Source organism: Odocoileus virginianus, chromosome 28, assembly GCF_023699985.2.
Source record: "Odocoileus virginianus isolate 20LAN1187 ecotype Illinois chromosome 28, Ovbor_1.2, whole genome shotgun sequence".
In the NCBI taxonomy this organism is placed as follows: Eukaryota; Metazoa; Chordata; class Mammalia; order Artiodactyla; family Cervidae; genus Odocoileus; species Odocoileus virginianus.
Window position 1 is genome coordinate 17290766 of NC_069701.1, and position 22256 is coordinate 17313021.

A 22256-nucleotide genomic window follows, 5' to 3' on the forward strand; every position below is an offset into this window, starting at 1 on the left:
GAGGTTAATGTTGTTATAGCCTAATTTAGCAAATTTCTGAACTCCCTGGTCCTCAGTTTCCTTGATTGCAAAATGGATCAGTTGTATGAACTAATATATAAGATGCCTTCTAGCTCTGAAATGTTGTGACTATTTAGACAACCTAATTTATTATTAGTGACAAGTAGCTTTCTCTCTGGCAAAATCCTTCTTGGTTACTAAGAATAAAAATGCTAACCTTACACTTCTCCTCGGCCTAAATAATATTCCTTATAAAGGCATGTGTGCTCAGTTGTGTCCTATGCTTTGTGACTTCATGGACTGTAGCCACCCATGGACAGATTCCTCTGTCCTTGGAATTTTCCAGGCAAGAATACTGGAGTGAGTTGCCATTTCCTCCCCCAGGGAATCTTCCTGACTGAGGGATTAAACCCACGTTCCTTGCATTCCTGCATTGGCAGGCAATTCTTTACCAGCTGAACCACTGGGGAAGCCCAAAGTGAAAGTGAAAGTCACTCAGTCGTGTCCAGCTCTTTGCGACCCCATGGACTATATGTTCCATGGAATTCTCCAGGCCAGAATACTGCAGTGGGTGGCCTTTCCCTTCTTCAGGGGGTCTTCCCAACCCAGGAGTCAAACCCAAGTCTCCTGCATTGCAGGTGGATCCTTTACCAGCGGAGCCACCAGGGAAGCCCATTTCTTCATAAAGAGAATATTTTATATATATATATATATATATATATATATATAAATGTATATATACACATGTGGATTTTTTAATCTTTCAGGAGATTCTTATAAATGTCAAGTAGTTTGTTTAAATAATAATTAACATCAGTTTATTCTTCAACAAGATGCTAAATCTTCTGAAAGCCTCATTGTCCAGTGTCTTATATTCTATAAGCCATTAATAATTAAGTGCAGCCAAGAAAAACTTTGAAAGACAACTCTGACATTATTTGGGGGCTATTACTGATACCCAAATTGCATATTTTTTCATCAAATTGCTGTGAAAATGGCATCCTGTGTTTTAGGTAATATGTACATATGTCACATACATTTATGATCACTGTCTCTCTGATAAGGAAGCTATGCATGTTTTGTTGAAACTGGAGTCCCAGGGATTTTCTATTATAGTACTCCAAAATTTTAACTGAATGAATGTCACAACTCATTTCTGAGTGATGAAAGAATACTGCATAACTTTAAAACATTTCTTGATTTTTAAGGTAGAATTAGTCTTATTTTCCTCCCTAATCCATATTTTTGTTAAATTTCTATAGAGGTGATCCTCCTTTGATGAGAAAGTACATATTATGAAGAATAGTGTTTTAAAGAAAGCAAATTCTTTGGTTCTTCACTGGAAGCAATTGCTGAAATTGAAGCAAGTGAAATATTTCCTTTCTTCTAGGAATATAATATGAAATGCTTATAGAGAATAGTGAGCAAATATTTTCAAAGAAGTGAGAGCTTAGAAATGAATGAATGTAGAATAGAAACTCAAGGCTGAATTTTATTGAATGGAAGTTGTCATTTAGAACAAGTGTATTTGGAAAAATACTCATGATAGCCTTCTGTCTACAACACAGAGTTTCTTTTCTTCATTCTGTAACTGCTCTGTTTAGTTTTAGAATCTTTAAGTCTATCCTGACTTTTCATGCAGTCATAACCAAATAGATTATCAATAATGTATATTCTTAATGTATTCAGTTTCATCCTAAAGACAAAATATATTGCTGATTGCATGTTAACTTTAGAAAGGTCTTTGGCATCTCATATTTAGACAACCCAGATCAGAGGTGTAGGGAACTTTAAACTTAATTATTAAAAGCCAGTATTCTTTGAGTGTGCATCTGGGTGTTAGTGGTAAGCAGTATCGTGTAGAATTGATTTTAAACTGGATATAGAAGGACACCTAGAAACAGCTCTCTCTGGAAAAATTTGACATCCTGGCAGTGTCAGGATGTACCCATGTACCATGGAACTCATATATAAATATATACTATATTTTTGAAATGGGGAATAGTTTAGAGATATTAATTATCTCTGCCACACACTCACAGAAATAGTCTCTGTCTCTCTCTGCCCCCTTAGCTGCTCCCCGCCAGCTTTCTCTTCCCTCATTTTTCTCAGCACATTTAAGTAGGTAGATATCTGGAATTAAGACTCTGCTTAGCTGTTGGCTAGATTTGCCGTTTTCAAATTAAAACACAGTCTTATTTCCAATTTCTATATATAAAGCGCCTGAACTGTAGGACATTTGTGAATAAAATGCCTTGCAGAAAATGGGTTCTTACTGCATTCTAAACATTTTCATATTTGAAAGATTTTGTCTTGAATTTTTATGTTTTTATCCATCTTATATTGCTATTAGTTAGAGTCTAAAGATGATGTTTTTCCAGTATACTTTCTTGACATAAAACTAAGTCAAATCCTGGCTCTATTGCTAATCAGCTATAAGATTTTAGGGAAGTCAGACAGCCTTTCTGGACTTCAGTATCTTCATCTGTATAAGTAAGTCATTGACTGTACAGTTGTTTAAGGTCTCAGTGCTCTTCTGCATAATTTGAGTGATAATTATCTCTGTTTTCTATTTAGAATAAATTGTCAGTCAAGTAAAATGCTAGTCTTCATCCACTATTGAAACTTAAAGTTGTGGAATTTATGAGATTTGTTACCACTTTTTGCATTCCCCACTTGACATCCCTGTAAGCATCTTTGAATATTAATAAAAATTTGGGTTCATGTTAAGACAGGTTACTATTTTACTTCATGGAACTATTAAAATGACAATTTTAGAGGAAGAAACAGTTGTTTCTTGAGAAGCTTGAGTTTGCAAGGTATTTAACAAATCCTGAGTAAAACTTTCCCGCTGTAAAAGATAGGTGGTATCATCCTCTTGAAATTTAGGAAAGTGAATTTTAAAAGTGACTCCTTTCCTTAAACCTCAAGGAATTGAAAGATATGTTTTGAACCCAGTTCTGTATAGTGGTAAAGCTGGCCCAATTTCATGCCACTCGTCAATGAAGAAAAAGAGTCAATAATGAATTGGCTTTTTTCTTCAGATACTTATGCTTTGAAAACCCTTCCATTAGCTTTTATTGTTTGGGTAAGTTAGTTCTTTGTGTCTCATTTTCTTCATCTGTATAAAGGATTATAAATTATATAATTAATGTAGTTCTGCTTACTTAAATCTAAAGCAATAAGATGTTTTATATTTAAATAAGCCGAGAGGAAGAGAAAGTGGATTCTGGGCAAGGAAAGCAGTAGATACAATCGAAAGCCTGGAAAAGGCCATAGTTACTTGGCTTGGATCTCATTTTCTTCATCTGCATAAAAGAATATAAATTACACAATTGTTATATACTTAACATATAGGATTCTTGATATGTAAAGGTATGGATATTACTGTGTGGTCCTGGAATTTTTTTAGAATAATTTGGCCAGGGAGACCCAGTTCTTCATTCTGGGGGAAAAAAAATTATGAATGTGGACAACATTAAATGGACTATAAATATAGCACAATGAGAAGGGCTTGACTGTTGTAAATGAGTTTAATAGCAAGACTAAGTACTTAAGCAGTGATGAGAGTTACTGAAGTTCCACCTAAAATCTGTATTCTGTTCATTCATTCAACAACAAAGTTTCTGGGGAGAAGGTCCGTTGGCTTCCAGCATATTCTCAGTGGGGTTTTATAACTCCAAATTCATATGGTGTTTATGTCAGTTATCTAATTTTTTTCAAATGGCTTGTCAATGCTATTTATTCAACAGTGTCATTGTGGTAGGCTACATAATTGTCTCCAATAAGGAAAGCTGGGGAGATAACCAAAAAAGAATTGCTTTAGGCCTCAGGCTTTCTCAAAACCAGCACATGAAAAGAGAAGATAGCTTTTACTGAAAATTTCTGGACTGAGTAGACCCCATCTTGAAGGAATTAGGATGAGAATTCCTGGTCAAACTACCCTAAAACAGTTCCAGTTCCCCACAGCAATATCTGTACCCTGTAGGGGTCCCATTCACAAGTGTTTACTTACATGGTCTAAGCAAACTCAATGATGCAAAAAATGGGAGCCAGCAGTAAGGATTCATATCAAAGTCACTGCCATTAACCATGAAGCCATAAAGGCTTCTAGGGGACAGTACCCTTGAACCCAACCCTGCAGTGTTATAAGGTCTAACCTAGTTCAATGAAGCAAGAAATGCTAAGTGAGCAGCAAGGACAGAAATGACAAAATAAATCAGACTCCATTGACACATGAATGCCTGGGAATATTAGCTAAATTTCTGTCCCAAATATCTTCTCCTCATACATTTACTCTCCCTACATATCAGAAGACTCCAAGATTTAAAAAATTTATATTTCCATGAGGCAAAACAATTTTGTTTCACAGTATCTATGGTTTTTGTTACTTAATGTTGTGTTTCATGTTCTGTCACATTTGAATGCCATTGTTTTTTTGATTCTTTCAATTTAGGAAATTTTCTATTTGAGATTTTGGAAATGAGCTTATGAGTAATGATACACTACTTCTTATATTGATTTTGCACAAAAGAAGTGGTATAAGTATAGAGAACGACCATAAGACATATGTACTGATTCAGAGAAAGAGACTAAATAACTCAAGGTGAATTAATAGGTATTTTCCTTCTCTGCTAGTTAATGTGATCTAAAAATAATTTCTGAACCTTATGCTCACTTGTGACTGAAGATCCTTAGTATGGTATAAAGGAATAGTTATTGCATATCTCATGGCCCAAATCTTTGCTAGTCAGTGAAGGTGATCTCTACCTGGGGTAACATAGGTTAAGGGGCAAAGTAGTTTTGATATAATTGCTATAAAAGCATTATAGATATGGGAGGGATTTATATAAAGTGATGTGGAATTACATAGGAAGAAAAACAAGCAAATTGCAATATACACAAGCTAGGATAGTAATTTGTACTGTTTTAAGTTCGTATTAGGCTTATCAGGCAGGAGATAATGAGCTGTTTTAGAAGATATAAATCATTATCAGTTCAGTTCAGTCACTCAGTCGTGTCTGACTCTTTGTGACCTCATGGACTATAGCATGCCAGGCATTGTTGTCCATCAGCAACTCCCAGAGCTTGCTCAAACTCATTTCCATTGAGTCGGTGATGCCATCCAACCATCTCATCCTCTGTTGTCCCCTTCTCCTCCTGCCTTCAGTTTTTCCCAGCATCAGGGTCTTTTCCAGTGAGTTAGTTCTTCACATCAGGTGGCCAAACTATTGGAGTTTCAGCTTCAGCAACAGTCTTTCCAATGAATATTCAGGACTGATTTCCTTTAGAAAACAGTTCTAGCTGTTGCTTCCTGACCTGCATACAGGTTTCTCAAGAGGCAGGTCACGTGGTCTGGTATTCCCATCTCTTTTAGACTTTTCCACAGTTTATTGTGATCCACACAGCCAAAGGCTTTGGCATAGTCAATAAAGCAGAAATAGATGTTTTTCTGGAACTCTCTTGCTTTTTCAATGATCCAGCGGATGTTGGCAATTTGATCTCTGGTTCCTCTGCCTTTTCTAAAACCAGCTTGAACATCTGAAAGTTCACGGTTGACGTATTGCTGAAGCCTGGCTTGGAGAATTTTGAGCATTATCTTACTAGTGTGTGAGATGAGTGCAATTGTGTGGTAGTTTGAGCATTCTTTGGCATTGCCTTTCTTTGGGATTGGAATGAAAACTGACCTTTTTCAGTCCTGTGGCCACTGCTGACTTTTCCAAATTTGCTGGCATATTGATTGCAACACTTTCACAGCATCATCTTTCAGGATTTGAAATAGTGTAACTGGAATTCCATCACCTACACTAACTTTGTTCGTAGTTATGCTTCCTAAGGCCCACTTGACTTCACATTCCAGGATGTCTGGCTCTAGGTGAGTGTGAGTGATCACACCATTGTGATTATCTGGGTCATGAAGATTTTTCTTGTACAGTTCTTCTGTGTATTCTTGCCACCTCTTCTTAATATCTTCTGCTTCTGTTAGGTCCATATGATTTCTGTCCTTTATTGAGCCCATCTTTGTGTGAAATGTTCCCTTGGTATCTCTAAATTTCTTGAAGAGATCTTTAGTCTCTACCATTCTGTTGTTTTCCTCTATTTCTTTGCATTGATCGCTGAGGAGGGCTTTCTTATCTCTCCTTGCTATTCTTTGAAACTCTGCATTAAAATCGCAATATCTTTCCTTTTCTCCTTTGCTTTTCGCTTCTCTTCTTTTCACAGCTATTTATGAGGCCTCCTTGGACAGCCATTTTGCTTTTTTTGCAAGTCTGGGTCAGTCTCTTTTGGGGTCACTATTCCTTTCTCCTGCGTCCTGGTGCACAGAAAGTTTTTTTTTTTGTGCCCTCCAAGAGTCTGTTTCCCCGGTCCTGTGTAAGTTCTGTAATCAAATCCCGCTGGCCTCCAAAGTCATATTCTCTGGGGATTCTGAGTCTCTTTGCCAGATCCCCATGTTGGGGAATCTATTGTTGGTCCTAAAACTTTCTTAACAGTGCAAGAATTTATTTGGTGTAAATCATTATATGGCAAAGCAAAGGTGACTGGAATCATTTTTTAGACCTATATTGGCTTCAGACATACAGAAGCCTTGTTAATTTTGCTTGTGACACTGCGAGTCCACCTCTAATTTTTTGCTCTTTTCTGTCTATACATGTTACATTAGTTGTTGAACTAAAAAGGTGAGATATCTAACAACCTGGTTATACATATAAAGTATAAACCAGCAACATGTGTACAGTTGTGTGTCTGTGTGTATATGCTGTCATGCCTGACTTTTTGTGGCCCCATGGACTGTAGCCTACCAGGCTCCTCTGCCCATGGAATTCTCCAGGCAAGAATACTGGGGTGGGTTGCCATTTCCTCCTCCAGGGGATCTTACTGACCTGGGGATCAAACCTGAGTCTCCTGTGTCTCCTGCATTGGCAAGAGTATTCTTTAACACTGCACCCCCTGGCAAGCCATATGTATGGTTAGAGGCTGGGAAATCATAGAATTTCTTAATTTGTATATTGGAAAAAATATTTCCCTTTTTTGTGATTTTAATCTATCTAAAAGTAACTGTAAATGATATTTGAATTTTATATTGTGTTTTGCTTTGGAGATATTTTATTGACAGAGAACTCTGAGATAGCTATTTTTATTTCAATATGGAAAGAGAAAACCCAACAGATTCATGCACATTAGAACTAATAAATATATTATTTGGAAATTGAGTTTAAATATCACTTTTTTTAAATTGAATTTTCAATTAGCAGAATGCAGTGAAAAAGATAAATTAAAAAAAATAAGTTTATTCTATATAGCCTATTGGAGTAGGAAATGGCAACCCACTTCAGTGTTATTGCCTGGAAGATTCCACAGACAGAGGAGCCTGCCAGGCTATAGTTCATGGCATCACAACGAGTTGGACATGACTGAGCACAGCAGCAGCATGTAGCCTATTATAGTTTAATTTTTGTGAATGATTATTTGGGTTAATACCATACAGCAGAATTTTAGGACCTTCTGACATTTAGATGTTCATTCCTTTTCTTTTTCTTTCTAATCAACTGCCAGAAATGAAGTCTCTCTAGGAAGGTAATGTTTTAGCTGATACCCAAAGCAGTTAGCCAACATTTTAGAAGAAAATATAACCTTTCATGTTTCAGACTATAAATTATCATATAATACTTACAAATTATATAACCTTTATAAATTAAAAAATTATTTTTAATTAGAAGTGTGTTTGATATAGATTCTTCTTCCATTAAAGCTTTCAAATATTCAACATATAAAAAATAGAATATTTAAAGAATTCAGTATATCATTTAGTTTAAGGTAGGTGTTTAAAATATTAGTATTCCTTTCTTTCTCCACCACCCATCCCTAAAAAGTGAAAGTGTTTAGGCTTCAATATTTCTGTTCAGTTCCTGTAATCATGAAGATATTTGTATATGTGTGTTTTTTAATGATGATTGATGATTCACGATGTAATGCTATGTCTGAAACTACTTGGTTTCTGCAAGCAGCAGCCTGTCACTCAGCAAGGGTTTAATAAGTAACCCCTTGATTTTTAAATTATGACAGAATTTCAAAAATGATTTCTGCATTTAACTAATTAGACCATTACCATGTACAAAAATAATTGCCAAGTGATGGTTTTGTTCATTGGCTTCCTTTTGTGCTAAATTCCCAACCAAATGTTATTAGAGGCATATGATTTCTGATTTCTTCATTAAATATTTTATTTTGTGATAATGTGGCTAAATTTTCAGTGTGTGATTGACTCCTCAACAATCATTTAATATTTATTCTTAAACATTGTGGGGGGTTGAGGTTTTGTGCTCTCTCTCTCTTATTTTTTTTTTTAAAGAAAATTATATATTCCTAACCTCCTGTAGAGTTTTTTATTTTCGGTACAAAATTTCCTGATACATGAAGTGTTAATGTGAATTAAAATTGTAAGGCCTTGTTTAGCTGTCCAGATGTTTTCATTTAGCTTGGAAATACTTTGCTTCTGTTGAAGGCATTACTGAGTTATGATGTAAAATTTATAACAATTGCATTTTGTTTTCTCTAACTTAAGCATCTCATATAAAGAACTAGGGAATTTTAAGTGCATTCAGTATTTCAAAGACATTTCCTTTGAGTGTTGGGCAGATTTTATGTGTTACTCTTGGTCAATGTTAGTTTGTCCCTAACAAGCTCAAATTCAAAAGAGATTTCCTTTTGAAATACTGACAAATTTGAAAGACTATGAGACAAATTTTCAAATGCAGTAAATTTACTTCAATGATGCCTCTTAGAAAAGAGCAATACTCTTCTCCCCTCCAAATTTAGCCTTAACATTTAATCTGTAGAGTTATTATTTTCTGTATTTCTTTATATCCCCCTAACCCAGGAGGAAAAGGGGACACAGAGGGTGAGAGGGTTGGATGGCATCACTGACTTGATGGACATGAGTTTGAGTAAACTCCAGGAGTTGGTGATGGACAGGGAGGCCTGGCATGCTGCAGTCCATGGGGTTGCAAAGAATTGGACATGACTGAGCGACTGAACTGAACCCAAGCTCTGAAACAAAGCTGTGCACTTAATAGGCTTACTTCTTAGTATTGGAATTGCCACCTGGAACAATTCTTGAGTGAAAATTTTCCTCTCGTCTTGAGACTATGTCTGCATATGAACTCAGTGCCTAGGTCAAGGTCTTAGGGAGGAAGGCTGAGTGGGAAAGCCATTGGCTACTGAACTGAAAGACCTAGATATTAATCTTTGGGCTACCATGCATTTCTATAAAATCAGCAAGTCAGCCCAGATTTCTTGAACTTCCTTTTCCTCATCTCAAATCAAGATGATAACCCCAGTGTTTATTGCAGCACTGTTTACAATAGCCAGGACATGGAAACAACCTAGATGTCCATTGGCAGACGAATGGATAAGAAAGCTATGGTACATATACACAATGGAATATCACTCAGCTATTAAAAAGAATGCATTTGAATCAGTTCTAATGAGATGGATGAAACTGGAGCCTATTATACAAAGTGAAGTAAGTCAGAAAGAAAAACACCAATACAGTATATTAACGCATATATATGGAATTTAGAAAGATGGTAACAATGACCCTATATGCGATGACAGCAAAAGAGACACAGATGTAAAGAACAGACTGTTGAACTCTGTGGGAGAAGGTGAGGGTGGGATGATTTGAGAGAATAGCATTGAAACATATATATTGTCATATGTGAAATAGATCACCAGTCCAGGTATGATGCATGAGGCAGGGTGCTCAGGGCTGGTGCACTGGGATGACCCACAGGGATGGGATGGGGAGGAAGGTGGGAGGGAGGGTCAGGATGGGGAACATATGTACACCCATGACTGATTCATGCCAATGTATGGCAAAAACCACCACAATATTGTAAAGTAATTAGCCTCCAACATTTAAAAAATAAGTTAAATAAGCAGGGTGACAATTAAAAAAAAAAAAGATGATTCTACTTACCTCATGGATTATAGTGAAGATTAAGAAAGCATATATATACTGGTTAACACTTATGGAGTGCTCACTGTGAAGCAGGTGTCATGTTAAACACAGTAGAACACCAAAATCCTGTGAGACAGGTACTGAAGCCCATCATTTCAGTGAGAAAACTGAAGCCCAGAATGAAAGTAAATTGCTCACCATCATTCAGCTGGTAAATCAGGCTCCAGACCTGTGTCCTTAACTAGGCTTCACTGCAATTCTGTCCAAAGTATGTGATCAATAAATAGCAGCCTCTCTCATCTCTGTCTTCACAGCTCACAGGCCAGGATGCTTAAGAATAGTAATCCACAGTCCAGTGAATGTTGAAGCATTCATTTCAGGCCGTGGTGTAAATTGCTTTCCTTTAGTGTTTTCTGTCTGGTGATTTATTTTTCATCTCATCTTTGACATACTCTGCCTCCATCTGGTGTTACTCTTCTCCTGATAGGAGCTTTAGGTGTTTAATTAATAATTTGGGTCTTTATTTCATAAATTGTTATTTTCTTGGTTTCTATGGTAAAACCTTTTCAGTCTTCTCTCTGGCAATTTATTCTCAGCCATTGTCATTCTCTCCTCATCCTCTGCCAAACCCTCTAATTATTGAAATGCTCCTTCCTACTCTTATACACAGGCTTCTCTGGTGGCTCAGATGGTAGAGAATCTGCCTGCAATGCAGGAGACCTGGGTTTGATCCCTGGGTAGGGAAGCTCCCCTGGAGAAGGAAATGGTGACCCACTTCAGTATTCTTTCCTAGAGAATTGAATGAACAGAGGAATCTGGTGGACTACAGTTCTTGGGGTGACAAGAGCTGAACATGACGGAACGACTAACTTACACACTCTTCTACACTCTGTCCTTCCTTTCAAATGTATTTGTTTTATCAGGAAAGCAAATACTTGTTCTCATAAGGACCCACACTAGTTAGAACTAGGAGACAGAGTTGAGCAGGGCTCAGTGTAGATCTAGAGATGTGCTGCTTATTTCCTTCCCTTCATTTGTAACATGACTTCCATTTCATGATGTCTATAATGCTCACTTGTGTTCAGTCTATTTTCCTTACTCTGTTGATCATCTCTGTCTGCTTATTTGGAGTTTGCACATGGTTCATCATAAAAATGCATGGTAGAGGGAGTTTTTAACCTTAAGTGCCACTGCTAACAGGCCCATTATTTTATTATTACATAGTTCACATTCCCTAGCAGCAAACCTTTATAGTGATGTATTATTATTTGACTTTTGCCTCTATCTCTGGCTTCACTTTGACCTTCTGCTCCTGTGGTAAACATGTGCTGTCATATTGGCTTTCTGTAACTGAAATGGGACTGGCTTATCTCCCCCTCAGGATTTTTGTGCTTGCTATTTTCTGCCTGGAGATTTTTTCATGTCTTTGCATGGCTGATGTCTGTGAAAAACTCTTTATTCTAGATGTAGCATTTAATCATCTTTCAATCATCAAGCTGTGATTGATTTTTGAAAGCAAGATTTCAAAAAGGACACAAAAAAGATGCATAAGTTTTATAATTTATCATTGATCTATGATTTAAAATTTTCCATTTCTTTGTTAGATTGACTTTTTTGTCAACTGTGGTTAATTATTTGTAGCACAAGCAGAAATATTTAATTTTATCTGGTAGCTTTTCTATAGAAATTTTTCATCTCTGGGGTTGACTTTGTCAAGTCATTCCAAGACTCAATAACCTTTCAAGCAGGGTTTGAACCCTGAGATACAGTGGCTCATTTGTCATGGATGTCTGAGGCAGAATTTAGGCATATCATGGGGACTGATACTCTAAATGATTCTAGGTCAGTCAAAGAATGAGAATCACTAAATCATTAATTATCTGAAATCTCTTGTTTTTCTCTCACAGCTTATTTTAAATTCATAGCTCTGGAGATCACTTCGTCTTTTAAGTTCCTAGAGAGTGTTGAATTTATTTATATTGAGTTTCCTGCTTCTTGTATAATTATTATCATTAGTTCACTAATTAACATTCATTCGTTGCTTTTTTGTATTTACAAGACACTTACCTAAATTTTTAATGTTTACTTGCTTAAATATGAAAGGTCTTTCTGGAGGCAGTTGGTTTTTTTTCCCCCATAAATTGTATTTGGCACTTGTAGGGGCACAAAATTTGCAAAATGTCTCTTTAGCTTGTGGATCATTTCAAGTTTTAAACAATCAAAGTCCAGAAGACTCAGGAAGAAACATTGACCTTCCCGCTATAACTGCCTGAGAGAACTTAGATAGAGGGCCTTTGCTGAAATAGAGCTGTCACCAGAAAGCTGGTATGTGGTGGGGGACATGAGGCAAGGCCAAGAAAGCAGAGTGCTCTCTGTTTCCCATTATTTCTGCTGGTCCCAGCAAGCATGTGTTTATCAAACATTTGCTTTTCCATCTCCATGTCAGTTGCCTCCCTCCCCTTTTAAGTCCCAAACCACTACTCAGAGCATCCTCTGTAGTCTTAAGCTGACAGTGGTATTTAAGGTGAGAGTTTCAGCCTTTTGGTGAGTTACTCAGTTTTCCTGGATCTCCCCCATGGATACCTGTTATTAAGCTTTAGTCTGATTGTCTCCTGTCAGTTTAAATTTTAGACCAGCCAGAAAAGCCTAGAAGGATAGAGGAAAATTTCTTCCTCTTCAACACACTTTCCCCAAATTCCTTAAAGTTAGTGTGTGACAGTATTTAATGCAGGCTTACTCACTGCATGTGCATGTTTGGAGACCTAGAAGGTAAGGACCTTAAAAGGCAGGGGTTGTAATTATGTACTGTGTGCACATGCCTTGTGTTGACTTGCTATTAAGCAACAACTGAAATTGCATTAACTTATTTGCTTGACAAAAACTTACTGAACACCTCTGTTCTGATTTCTTGGAATTATGTGAAACAGTTAGCAAAGATCCGTGACCTCAAGAAACTTCTGCTATCTACCAAAAACAAAAAATAAAGAAGGCTGCAAAAAAAGCAACATTATTTGGTATCTTAGGAGTTACAATTCAAGAGACACAGATTTGAGTGATAACTTGAATGAGATCTGAGGGAAATAGAAAATGGTGAGGGTTTACAAAGACGACAGACAAAAATATTCAAGAGGCGTTACACAGGTTGTTTTACAGAACTATGATTGGTGCTGCCAGGCCTTCAGTTTCTTGTCAGCAAATGATAACTTGCCAAACTGCATTTTCCAAGGAGTGAAGAAAATGAGTTCTGGGTGGCCTGTGAATGGCCTGGTCCAGAGTTTATATTGCATCTAGGTGAGGATATGTTTGAGTGCTGCATCCACAGTGGCCTCCTGATTGCATTATAGGTCCCTTTGACATAAGTGACTCCATCTTGTTGTTCATAGTTAACACTATCCCAGTGACTTCTATGGATTATAGAGGGGAAGAAATGTCAAAGTCACTTATCTTTTTCTGCTGAGAAATTGTGATCTAAGGGATTTTTGCTATGTTTTGAAATATGGACAGAATTCTGTGGAAGGCTGTTAGGTTTTGTGCATTTAGATTTCACGATTCTTGCATCTAATAATCAAGTATAGTCAAAGCCATGGCTTTTATATACACACACAGTGTGATACTCAAATAATGTACAACAAACTAACAACATATAGTGGGCTCTGCTATGTCTCCAGCATGTCTTAATTGTTATAGATGAAGACCATCTTTGAATGAAAGTCACTCAGTAATGTCCAACTCTTTGCAACCCCATGGACTGTAGCCTGTCAGGCTTCTCTGTCCACGGAATTCTCCAGGCCAGAATACTGGAGTGGGTAGCCGTTTCCTTCTCTGGGGGATCTTTCCAATCCAGGGATCGAACACTGGTCTCTTGCATTGCAGGCAGATTCTTTAGTGTCTGAGCCAGCAGAGAAGCCCAAGGCTGTCTTTGAAGTCCTTCTATATTTGAAATCCTGCTCCTCATTTTAGGCCTGTCACTGCTGACATTTCTCACTATTATCCCTGGTAATAGCACCGTGTGGCTGCAATCTCTGCCATCTACCAGACAAGTAACCTCTCTAAACTCCAGAAACAGCATTTTTCTATACAGGACCAGATGTTTCTGTCCTGGTGCTAGGTGATTTTGTTGGTCCACACAATGGGATTAAATGTCCCTTTTTGTCTAGAAGTATCCTTTTTTGGGGGGTGTGGTGCTTAGAGCTATAATTTAAAATGTGCCCCTTTTAGCTCAGTGAGGTGCACAGTCTTCCAGGTAGTATTTCTATACAGAGTTGTTGTTCTTGTTGTTCATTTGCTCAGTCATGTCCGACTCATGGTGACCCCATGGACTGCAACACTCCAGGCTTCTGTGTCCCTCAACATCTCCTGTAACTTGCTCAGACTCAGGTCCATTGAATCAATGATGCCATCCACCATCAGTTGGTGATGCCATTCAATCATCTCATCCTCTGTTGTCCCCTTTTCCTCCTGCCTTCAATCTTCCCAGCATCAGGGTCTTTTCCAATGTGTCAGTTCTTCGCATTATGGCCAAAATATTGGAGCTTCAACTTCAGCATCAGTACTTCCAAAGAATATTCAGGGTTGATTTCATTTAGGATGGACTGGCTGTATCTCCTTGCAGTCCAAGGAACTCTGAAGAGTCTTCTCTAACACCATAGTTCAAAAATATCAGTTCTTCACTGCTCACCTTTCTTTATGGTCCAACTCACATTCATACATGGCTACTGGAGAAGAAATAGCTTTGACTATATGAAAGCTTGTCAGCAAAGTAATGTCTCTGCTTTTTAATATGATGTCTAGGTTTGTCATAGTTTTTCTTCCAAAGAGCAAGCGTCTTTTAATTTCGTGGCTGCAGTCACCATCTGCAGTGATTTTGGAGCCCATTGTTTCCATTGTTTCCCTATCTACTTGTCATGAAGTGATGGGACCAGATGTCATGATCTTTGTTTTCTGAATGTTGAACTTTAAGCCAGCCTTTTCATTCTCCTCCTTCACTTTCATCAAGAAACTCTTTAGTTCTTTGCTTTCTGCCATAAGGGTGGTGTCATATGCATATCTGAGGTTATTGATGTTTCTCCTGGCAATCTTTATTCCAGCTGTGCTTCATTTACATTTCACATGATATACTCTGATTATAAGTTAAATAAGCATGGTGACAACATACAGCCTTGACGTACTCTTTTCCCAATTTGGAACCAGTCCATTGTCGCATGTCCACTTCTAACTGTTGCTTTTTGACCTGCATACAGATTTCTCAGGAGGCAGGTCAGGTGGTCTGATAGTCTCATCTACTTAAGGATTTTCCACAATTTGTTGTGATCCACAGAGTCAGAGGCTTTAGCACAATCAATGAAGCAGAAGTAGATGTTTTTCTGGAATTCTCTTGATTTTTCTATAATCCAATGTGTGTTGTCAATTTGATCTCTGGTTCTTCTGCCTTTTCTAAATCCGGCTTGAACATCTGGGAGCTCTCAGGTCACGTACTGTTGAAGCCTCGCTTGGGGAATTTTAAGCAATACTTTGCTAGCATGTGAGATGAAAGCAATTGTGTGGTAGTTTGAGCATTGTTTGGCGTTGTCCTTCTTTGGGATTGGAATGAAAACTGCCCTTTTCCAGTCCTGTGGCCACTGCTGAGTTTTCCAAATTTGCTGGCATATTGAGTGTAAAACTTTAACAGCATTATGTTTTATGATTTGAAATAGCTCAACTGGAATTCCATCATCTCTACTAGCTTGGTTCATAGTGATACTTCCTAATTCAGTTCAGTTCAGTCACTCAGTCATGTCCAATTCTTTGCAACCCCATGGTCTGCAGCACGCCAGGCCTCCCTGTCCATTACCAACTCCTGGAGCTTACTCAAACTCATGTCCATTGAGTTGGTGATGCCATCCAACCATCTTATCCTCTATCATCCCCTTCTCCTCCTGCCTTCAATCTTTCCCAGCATCAGAATCTATTTAAGTGAGTTAGTTCTTCGCATCCAAAATATTGGAGTTTCAGCTTCAACATCAGTCCTTTCAATGAATATTCAGGACTGATTTCCTTTAGGATGGACTGGTTGAATCCTCTTGCAGTCCAAGGGACTCTCAAGAGTCTTCTCCAACACCACGGTTCAAAAGCATCAATTCTTTGACGCTCAACTTTCTTTATAGTTCAACTCTCACATCCATACACCACTACTGGAAAAACCACAGCTTTGACTTAGATGGATCTTTGTTGGCAAAGCAATGTTTCTGCTTTTTAATATGTTGTCTAGTCTGGTCATAACTTTTCTTCCAAGAAGCAAGTGTCTTTTAATTTCATGGCTACAGTCACTATCTGCAGTGATTTTAGAGCACCCCAAAATAAAATGTCACTGTTTCCACCGTTTCCCCATCTATTTGCTGCAAAGTGATAGGACCAGATGTCATGATCTTTATTTTTTGCATGTTGTTTTAAGCCAGCTTTTTCACTCTCCTCTTTCACTTTCTTCAAGAGGCTCTTTAGTTCTTCTTTGCTTTCTGCCATAAAGGTGGTGTCATCTGCCTATCTGAGGTTATTGATATTTTTCCTGGCAATCTTGATTCAAGCTTGTGCTTCAATCAGCCCAGCATTTCTCATGATGTACTCTGCATATAAGTTAAATAAGCAGGGTAACAATATATAGCCTAGACGTGCTCCTTTCCTTATTTGGAACCAGTCTATTGTTCCATCTCCAGTTCTAAATGTTGCTTCTTGATCTACATACAGATTTCTCAGGAGGCAGGTCAGGTGGTCTGGTTTTGAGCATCTCCTGTGGAGGTATGGGTCACCAGTGGGCTGCCACAGGGGCAGGGGCTCTGGGTGCAGCAGACCTGGGTGTGGCATAAGCCCTCTTGGAGGAGGTCGCCATTAACCCTGCCATAGAGCTGCCAGAACTTACACAGGACTGGGAAACAGACTCTTGGAGGGCACAACGGAAACTTGTGTGCACCAGGACCCAGGAGAAAGGAGCAGTGACCCCACGAAAGACTGACCCAGACTTGCCCATGAGTGCCCAGGAGTCTCTGGTGGAGGCGTGGGTCAGCGGTGGCCTGCTGCAGGGTTGGGGGCACTGAGTGTAGCAGTGTGTGCATGGGGCCTTTTGAAGGAGGTCACCAGTATCTTCTTTACCTCCACCATAGTTTGGCCCCAGGTAAATAACAGGGCAGGAACACAGCCCACCTGTCAAGAGAAAATTGGATTGAAGATTTACTGAGCATGGCCCCGCCCATCATAATAAGATCCAGTTTTCCCCTCAGTCAGTCTCTCCAAACAGGAAGCTTCCATAATCTCTTATCCTTCTTCATCAGAGGGCAGATGGCCTGAAAACCACAATCACAGAAAGCTAACCAATCCTATCGCATGGACCACAGCCTTGTCTAATTCAATGAAACTATGAGCCATACCTTGTAGGGCCACCCAAAATGGACGGGTCATGGTGGAGAGTTCTGACAAAATGTGGTCCACTGGAGAAGGGAATGGCAAACCACTTCAGTATTCTTGATGCTTCCTAAGCCCCATTTGATTTTGCACTCCAAGACATCTGGGTCAAGATGAGACATCATCATGGTTATCTGGGTCATGAAGAAGATCTTTTTTGTATAGTTCTTCTTTGTATTCTTGCCATGTCTTCTTAATATCGTTTGTTTCTGTTAGGTCCATACTATTTCTGTCCCTTAATGTGCTGATCTTTGCTTGAAACATTCCCTTGGCATCTCTAATTTTCTTGAAAAGATCTCTAGTCTTTCCCATTCTTTTGTTTTCCTCTATTTCTTTGCATTATTCATTTAGGAAGGCTTTCTTATCTTTCCTTGCTATTCTTTGGAACTCTGCATTCAGATGGGTGTATCTTTCCTTTTCTCCTTTGCGTTTTGCTTCTCGTCTTTTCTCTGCTATTTACAAGGCTTCCTCAGACAACCATTTTGCTTTTGCTTTTTCTTGTCATTTCTTTTTCTTGGCGATGGTTTTGATCACCACCTCCTATACAGTGTTATGGACCTCTGTTCATAGTTCTTTAGGCACTCTGTCTAACAGATCTAATCCCTTGAATCTATTTGTCACTTCCACTGTATAATCGTAAGAGATTTGATATAGGTCATACCTGAATGGCCTAGTGGTTTTCCCTACTTTCTTCAATTTAAGTCTGAATTTGGCTATAAGTAGTTCATGATCTGAGCCACAGTCAACTTCCAGTCTTGTTTTTGCTGACTGTATAGAGCTTCTCCATCTTTGGCTGCAAAGGGTGAAATCAATCTGGTTTTGGTATTGACCATCTGGTGACATGTTATACAGAGTTATTTATCCATTATTCTCCAAAATGTGTTCCTCAGAAATCTAGTCCTGTGCAGTATTTGAATAGAATTTCTTCAATAGAATATTTTTGGGAAACACTTTGTGTCATCTCTTCCTCTTGAAACTCATAGTATATTAATGTATTAAAGGTTATAGGAGTCATGCAAAACAAAACAAAAACTAAGTCAAAAATCTTTGTTTTGACCAATTTTTCCAATTACTAATTAACTCAGTGGTAAAGACTCTGCCTGCCATGCAGGAGACTAGTTCAGTTCCTGGGTCAGGAAGATCCCATGGACAGAGGAGCCTGGCAGGTTATAGTCCAAGGGGTTGCAAAGAGCCAGACATGGCTGCGTGACCTAAGAGATGCATTTCTAATATAACACAAATGACACCTGAAACATTTTCAGTGTAATTTGCTTTAGAAAATGCTCATGACTAATATTTTGTATGTTATAGAATCATTTGACTTTTCTTGATGCAGTCAAATGCTCTACCCCTGAGCTATACCCCCGACTTTTTTTGATGCTTGTCAGTTTTCAACCCAGTTACCTTTCATAGCTTTATTTTTATTTCAGTGAAGTTATGGTTTTGCTCATTTCTTACTACTGGAATTCATTCTTGGGTAAAAATACATAGAAACAGTAGTAGTATTTATTATTCTGAATATATAAAAAGTCACTTAATTTTAATTAATATATGTCAGACATAGAATTGTTAATTTTCCTTATGTATCTCAAAGGTCATATGAAGATGTTATTGGAAGTGAGAAACCAATGCATTATTAGTCTAACAAGAAACAAAAGGTTAGTTAGTTATCAGTTGCTCAGCTATTTCCAACTCTGACCCCATAGCCCTCCAGACTCCTCCATTCATGGGATTTTCCAGGCGAGAATACTGGAGTGGGTTGCCATTTTCTTCTCCAGGGGGCCTTCCTGGCCCAGGGATTGAATTTGGGTCTCTCCCACATTGCAGGCAAGCTGCTGTCTGAACTGCCAGGGAAGCCCCTTAGGCAATATAAAGATGTTTTTAAAGTCTAGTCATGACAAGACATGTATTCTATGATTTAGAATTGATTATTAGACACGACTGGCCATACTCTTAATATTTTATTCAAACAGTGTATAGAGATCAATAATCTGGAAAGCTGGTAAAAGAACTCCTGTAGTCCCAGGCTTCACAAAGGTTAAGGCTAATTTGAGTGTTTTCAAATGAAAGTGATATTATAGTATTTAATATTAGGTTGGTCAAAAGTTTCTAAATAAAAGAGGTGTTTCCAGACAAAAAGGGACATTTATTCCCATTGTGTGGATCAAGAGAATGGAATCAACTTGCACCAGAGCACGAACATCTGGTCCTGTAGAGAAAATGCAGTTTCTGGAATTTAGAGAGATCACTTTTCTAGTAGAGGGCTGAAACTACAGCAACATGATGCTGTTACCAGGGATAACTAGTGAGAACTGTCAGCAGTAAGAGCCCTAAAGTGGGGAACTGGCCTTCGAATATAGAACAGAATGTGGGAGACAAACCTGCAGTCTGTGTGGGTCAGAATCACTGACACAGGTGTAGACTGGACCAAAATTAATTCTTTATCCGTAACAATTAAGACATGCTGGAGACATAGCGGAGCCTGCTGTATGTTGTTGTCATTTTAGTTATGTATTATTTGAATACCACCCTTTATATGTATATATTCTTAATATAAAATGTAGTAAAACACAAACGAACCTTTTGGCCAATCCAGTAACAGCCACAGAAGTTAAAGGCTTAATTGTAAATGTACCAATTCCCAAGATATTGCTCCTAGATTTACCAGTTTTGGTAGTGTGTGCTGTCTATGGATGAATTAAATATGATTTCTGGCCTTAGAGAGCAATTATAACCCTAAGATGCCATAGGGCAAGGCAGATACACAACTCTAAACAATATTGTCAGACTAACATTTACTTAGTGTTTACTCTGGATTGGCATTTACATACACTTGCATTTAATCATCACAACAAATCATCAAAGTCAGTGGGTGGCATGTGTTGCTACTAACCCGAATATAAGTTCCTTCTACTATATCCTGTTTTATGATGCATTGTTTGGTCATGATCAGTTAAGACAGTCATAATCTATGATCTCTGAGTCTTTCTTGAAGCCAAGGTCTGGCCACATTTTCCACTTCTGGACAGTGATAAATAAGGGAAAAACTTCTGGGTAGTAGGGACAATTTTATAGAATTTCTGCTTTCCTAATAAAGGGAAGCCCAAATAGACAAACCCTGGCACTGTCTGTTCTTTGCTTCCTGCCTTGAACCCTAATAATAAGATGTTCAGTGGCTGAATCTATCTGTGACCTTGAAACAACAGATATTAAGAATAAATTCAGCACACTAAGGATGATAGGGTAGGAACACGAAAACAGTTTGAATTTCCACTTTCATTAAAAAGAAGCTGAATCAACAACTGCAATGCCTTACATCAGGATTTTTGTGTGTGTGAGAAAAATGTACCTCTGTTTGCTTAAATCAGTGATAGCTTCCTGTTATATGCAGCTAAACATATTTCTAATTAATGTTACTTCATATTTTTGTGGTGGTTAAAGGGAGAGCTAAGGTCTAAAGACACTAAATGACTCAAGGTGACAACAAAATAAGTGAGGGGGCTAAGATCTGAGCTGACTCTAAAAGCCATACTTATCCAATCACATATACAATACTTTAAGAGGATATAACGACTCATCCAGGAGATCAAGGAGGATTTTACAGAAATAGAACAGTGAGATCTTCCCCATGAGCATGGGAAAATTTCACTGCTAATATTGAGAAAGTTATTGTCATTAGAAGACATCTGCTGAGGTCTGATATTATCCAGAAATCTGTAACACATTTAAAAAATAGTATTACTAAAGATTAGGGATGAAGTAAAGAAATGCTCGAGCTGGGTGTACTTTAACCTTTCTAAGTTTATTTTAGAGAAATTAAAATTTTTCTTTGCTTAGTGGATAGTTTTATCTAAGCTTTTTAAAAATGATGGCTTAAAAATCAGCTCTTATCTATGAAGACAACTGGACATCTCTGTGGACCCCATCTCTCTGACTTCTCTGCAACCAGTGAATGATTTGCTGACAGTTTGTGTGAGCTTGTCACTGGACCAACTTTGGTGAGGCTGAGCGTGTTGAGGCTCAGTGAGGCTAGTGTGTTGATGATTGTGCTCGATGAAGGTCATTTTATCCTGTGTCTGTTCATTTTGTCTGACTTGGTAAACCAGATGAGCAAAATAAATTGTGAAGCAAAGTAAAGCAGACTCCAATAGCTAAAGAATAGACTCTGTGACCTCAGGGGTCATTCCCATCATGGATGTGTGTGGATATGTGATTTTTCTTTGAGTTTAAAAGGGTTTTGTTGATGTAATTGTTGAAAACCTTGTTTTGTTTTGAGTCAGCTTTCTATATACACTTTTCAGCAAGCCTTTCAAGATTTACCCTCTCTCACTCCTGTTCTCTTCCATTAAAAATATTCATTTTATTTGTATTTACCAATCTTCTTTTACTTACAATGTGGCTACATCCCAATAAGCCCATTGTAAGCTGAGTATTGCAATTCAAAAATGCATTTAATACACCTTATCAATAGATTAGCTTAGCCTAATATGCTCAGAACACTTACATTAACTTACAAGTGGGCAAAATTATCTAAAAGAAAGCCTGTTTTATAATAAAGTGTTGAATCTCTCATGAAATGTTTTGAGTACGTACTGCAAGTGAAAAGCAGAACGGTTGAATGGATGCAGAATGGTTCTAAGTGTATCAGTTATTTATCTGTATAATTGTGTGGCTGGCTGGGAACTTAGGCTCTCTGCTGCTGCCCAGCATCACGAATATATTAGACCACATATTGATAGCCCAGGAAAAGATCAAAATACAGACTTTAAAGTTTTGTTTCTACAGAATACTTCCTGCTTTTGCTCTACCTTGAAGTAAAAAAATCATAACTCAACCCATCATAAATCAGGGACCATCTCTAGTT